A 5,991-nucleotide genomic window follows, 5' to 3' on the forward strand; every position below is an offset into this window, starting at 1 on the left:
TATTTTTTATGGTTATGAAGTTCAAACATCTTGAATAAAATATGGTGAAACAGCTTGTCATCTGGATGTCCTCCAAAGTTACTCGGCACATAGCTACTTAAAATTCTTGTAACGACATACGAAAGGAATTACATGGCTAAATAAATCTACCAAATCACATTTCAGCATATGGTTGATGAAAATCTCATAGACTATACTTTTATCTATAATGGAGCTCTAGATTATCTATGAAGAAAAAAAGAGGTATGAAGAACTAGCAAGATGTATTGAAGGATATCCAAAGATAATTTTATTAAACTGTAGTATTATTTTCCTATAATAAGAAATTATTCATAAAAGCTGGATAACATTCCTTACCTTTGGGTAGACTAGCTAGGACAGTCATAATTGCTGCATCATTATATTTGCTGTTAAAGATCGTTCTTATGGCATGGCAAACTAGGCAAAGACTAGGAACTGAATTGTACTAGAAAGGTGTCAGAAGAAAGAAGGGCCTGGTTTTATGGAGCACAGGATAGTTGTTCAGTGTCTGGATTATATGATGTTTCACTTAAGCAATGAAGTCCCCTTGGATAAAAACTGACAAGGATCATTAGACAGGCTTTAAGCAGGTAGGATAAAATAGAGAAGAATCTTTTCGTTGGCTGTAAAATGACAGTCAATGGTGCTCTGCCATGAGAAATGACAAATAAGAAGTGCATAAATGCTTTGGAATAGATCATCACTGCTTATCATGAAAGCCAAGATCTTATTAGGATCTGAGAAAAGGATTAGACATTTATATGGATGAGGACATCCACAGTTCTTTTAGATAAAATTAGAAAGAGCTATAATCCCTTATGCTTCGAAGAAATACCACCCTCAAACTGATGGGGAAGAAAAAGTTTTCTTTAAGATCAGATGACTCCATTAGTTACCACTACTCTAATTCTCCTATATTTCTCTGTGAGTAGGGCCCTGGCTACTCTCAGACAGAAGATACTGATACTAGAGCTATCTCTGATTATATGCACATATATTTGCAATTTTAAAGCATATGGGATTCATGTGAGAACTGAAATAAACAGCAAGTAAAAAATAAATAAATAAATAAAATCATCGTATTTAGAGTATCAATATGGTTGTGATGTAAACAAACAGTTGAAAGATTAGATACCTTCTAATAATAAAAATGTCTACTTATTTCTAAATTTCTTTGCCATTTCCATCAATTTTGAAAATTCATCTTTTTATTCACTTACTCACTGTTATGGAAAGTGTGACATGATAAATACTGAATGTTCTCCTGGAACTAAATGATAGAAAGTTATATCTTAAACTCACACTAAACAATTTCAAACAATGATGAAAGGACATGAATTTTTATGAATGTTTGTTTAGAATATAACTTGATTCTTAATAAGTTCAGAAATAGAGATAATGTAATGTAGTCTTACTTGTTGTACTGGTATAAGGTTGCATTATAAATTTCTAATATTATCCAGTATTTATAAGTGCCCTCTGTGTAATACTATAACATAATTTAAGTGCCTAAGTTGTTCATTTATATTCTCCATCTTTGACCTCAATATGCATTAATATCATGCTAGGAATATAATTGGCCACAGGAGATAATTTAGAAATATTTTTAGTGTTTACTTTCTGCTTTCAGGCATGTGGAGTGAAATCCACAGGATTGGGGCTAGAAGAGGAAATTGACAATACAGGGTGTGCTAATTAAATTTGCAAACAATACCAAGGAAGGAAAGACAGCAAGTATGTTGAAGGACAGGAACAGAATTCAAACTATCTTGACAAATGGAAGCAACGGAGTGAAAAACCTAAGATGAAATTCAAGAGGGAAAAGTACAAAGTACCATATGTTAGTAGGATTAAGTAGCTGCATAAATATATGAGACATCAGCTGGTTAGGTAGCGGCCAGGAGCTACAGTGGACCTCAAGCCAAAGAGGTATCATGGTATTGGTAGAAAAGGCAACAATAGCATGGGAAAGCATAAAGAAGAAGTATATACTCTTCAGAAGTAGATTAGATTAGATTTTAGAAAAGTATGAGTTGCTTTGGTGTTGTCCAAAGGACAGTGACTAGAAAGAATCGAAATAAATGCAGAAAATGTGTTTTACCCAGAAGACTGAATAAGCTAACCAAAAGTGAGTATTTGAGGATCAAGGGGGTGATAATAGTTTTTAAATCTGCAAGAATATTTTCTCTGTATTCATGGTGAATTGCAGATTTACAGAGGGAGGCTACAGGTTATTACAGGTTAGGCATCTGGAAAATCTTGGAAGCAGTAAGAATAGGCTATGCAAACATCTGTCAGAATTCACTAGTTTGCAGATGAGTATTCCTTGAGACAATGGGATAAACGGGATGATCTTTTGAGACTTCTTCCAGGACTCCAGGATCTATTTATTTACTGACAATCTGTAACTTCTGGGAGGAACTAATTGCAATCCTTTCTGGCCTACTTTACAAGGAAAGCCATTAGTATTCTGTGGAATGAAATATCATACATGAGAAGAAAGGGGAGAGGAAATGTGGCAGCAGCTTAGGAATGTTCACAAAGCTAACAAAATACTGTTCCCAAAATTTAAGGTAGAGTTGGGATCTCTAGATATTTATTGGTTTGATCCAAGCTACAATTTATGGATAAATGATTTGGAAAATATCACAAATGTTGGAGTAAATTGGTTAAAAATATTACTTGGCTGAAATGATCCAAAAAATCATAAGTACCCTGCCCCTGTTTTTTTCTAGTCAGTCATGATTTTTTGCAGCCATATTGCACTATTTTTTATGTTGGTGTCAGGTATACTGTTTAACAATTTGACCACAACAGGGGAAGAAATAATAATAATAATAATAATCCTCTGTTAAAGACTGTGACCCAGTGAGTACTGAGAAAAAGAACACCAGGGACTAGCTCTCAAGTTGGAAAACCTATTCTTCTTGGAAGCATCTAGCTAGTCATAGTTATGTCTGCCATCTAAAAGAGCTAAACAGTCATATTCCTTCACTGATATGGCTGATGGTACTGCTAAGCTCACCTTTATAACCCAGTAGCAAATAATTCAACTAGAACGGAGACATCCTGCATTTGTGTCTAATATGGAAGATGGATTCTGAACAAGAGAGTTTCTTGTCCATTACATTCTACCCACCTCAGAATGTCTATACGTTTGGAGAACCATTGCTAACATTCTTAAAATAGTCAAAATTAAGTACTTATACTCCATTTTAAAGAGGTTTCTATTTTCAATGAATTTTTTTCATTGCACAATCCTTTGCATATATTTAAATACTAAAAACAGCCTAATTTTTAGAATTATTCAGTATTTAATATGGTTAATGCTATACAGATGGCAATATGAAAATATAAATGCATTCATGCTGTTGGAAGAAACACACCAATCAATTTATATTTCACTCTATATTTCAATAATTGCCACTTAGCTGAAATGTCTCTGTTGCTAAATAGAGATACAGAAGTCTATATTACGTAATATTTTATTAATATTTTATTTATATATCTTATGACATACTACATATATGAAATTTTAAAATAATTAAAATATTTTAGTTCTTGATAATATATTGCCACTATTACTATTGTTCTAAATTTTTATTTTCATTATCAGAATGGTTATGCTACAGCTTAAAGAGGATAATTGTATAGGACAAGGAACTTGGTCTTACAATAAGTATTTTTGTGGCAGTTGTTTTAAACTATGCTCTTTTAAAAGGATGGGCAAATCTGTCCCAGGAAGAGGCACTGTGTGATAACTAGAATTCAAGGAAACATGTTTTGGATGGCAGAGAAATATTAGCTGCATTATGCCATCATTGCAGCTCACAGAATTAATCTTAGTGAGGTTCATGTGCTGTTCAACTTCAGCCATGCCTATAAGTCTGGCCCTAACTGAACAATGGGCAATGGATGGGAATGTTTGGTGACTGAATCCCTAATTCTTCACTCTGAAGAAACTGAGGTATGAAAATAAAGTGACTGATTATAATTCATGTCTTTTTTTGACATCCCCTTCTCCCCCCCGCCCCAGATTACTTGCAGTAAATCTCCCAAATCCACAGTGTCACAGTATTTAATGCATTAACATAGAATAAAAGGGAGGCAATATTCTGCAGAAGAATGAAGATAATAAATAGGAAAAAGGAGGCACTGAAGTAAGTAGATGTCGGAAGATAAATGAGACTGGAAATGAAAAATAAGAACAGACAAGAAAACAAGAGTATACAGTCTATTAAAAGCTTGCAAGCACAAGACAAATAAAGGTTACAAACCAAATAAAATTATTCACAGTCAAAGGCCTTAGTGGTAATATGATAGGTTCTTATAATTACATCAAAGAGAAAAAAGTCTAGAGACAATGTTGTGAACTGTCAGAGACTTGAGACAATGACATAGTGAGTTTGGCTGGACTTCATAAAAGTTTTGTGCTCAAGGGAAAATGATGCTAGGCTTTAGTGGATCCCAAGCTAGGAAAGCCATTCAGTGAAAAACAAAACAGAACAAACAACAACAACAAAAGACAGCCCAATCCTTTCACATTAATTAAAATAAAGGTCAGGAAAAACACCACCACCACCACCAACAACAAAAATGACTGTTTTAGCCCGGCTCCATCCACAGAATAAACCTCCCCCTTTACAATTAATGTTGGTTTCTGATCAGCAAAGATCAGTCAGGAGATGCTGAGTATACAGCACAGAAAACAGAACGTATACTATTGCTGGCCAATTGTGTATCCTGCTGCAGCCTCCTTTGGAAGGTGCAGTTCTGCCTCTAGCTGAGAAAGTTATGTGAATTGTGGTACCTATGATGGGATTTGTCTACCTGTTGTAAGGACAACAGATCCCACAACACAGGCACTCTGCTCTTTGCCAAAACATCACAGTAGGCCAAATCTAAAAACGTTCTTATAAATGTAATGATAATGATGTTGCAAAAATGCCAAAGAAGGTTAGCTGCCATGTATATAGCTGGACATGTACTTGTAGCTGTATTTTAAAAAGTATGTTTCAAAAGTATGCATCTTTAAGAACCAATGATACATTTGCAAAGCTCAACCACCAAACAGAATATAGGAGAGTTAATAAAAGAGGTCATGTCCTGCAATGTTGTTCTTGCTAGGAAGCCCCTAACAGAATCTCATGTGAACTGAAATAAGAGACATGTTCTTGTATCCCATTTTTTCTGTGCTTTGCTAGCATGTTCTTTAGTGAGTGTGTGCACACGTTGTCACGCTGAAGAAGGAGGATCTGTTCAGTTAAACTGTTAAGAAAGCAAATTAAGTGTCTATTGATAGAAAGATCCGATGCTTGTCTTTATGTCACCACAATGTATCACATCCGTTCATTATAAACTGATGCAAACTGGCAGGCAAAATTAACACGTCAACTTTGTGTCTTTACTCTGAGGGCTAATAGGCATCCTAGGGTATTTTTTTGCTATTATATGTCTAGCTAACAGGCTGATACTGTCAAAAATGAATGGGGTAGTGTTCTAGTGGAAGTAGTCCTGGGCCCAGGACATAGTACAGTGCCCAGAAAAACCTACAGGCTAATCAACTGTATGAAGAGACTGTGCTGGAAATGAAAAGAAAGAAAGAAAGAAACAAACGAACAAAAATCTCGAAGGCATTCAAATTCTGAAAATCATGGTTTATATTTCTGGGCTACAGGAGAAGTGGGAGAAGTGGTATGAATGCCCAAAGCAACCATCTAAGCATACAGGAAAAAAAGGTATGTCAAAACTGAGGTTTTGTGTGTTTTATTTCTTCACAATTTTAGACTGTGGAAAAGTGGGGAAACCTGTGTAGATGTGAACTATCTAATCACTGATCAACTAATCAACTTTCTAGTTAAGAAATTAACAGTTTGAAAGTACTGTTCAATTTGTGTAAAAAATGTAAAATGACACAAATTAAACGACCTTACAGGACTCTATATACATTTGCACACAATTTATATATAC

This window comes from Anser brachyrhynchus, assembly GCF_964034855.1.
Source record: "Anser brachyrhynchus genome assembly, chromosome: 2".
NCBI lineage: Eukaryota > Metazoa > Chordata > Aves > Anseriformes > Anatidae > Anser > Anser brachyrhynchus.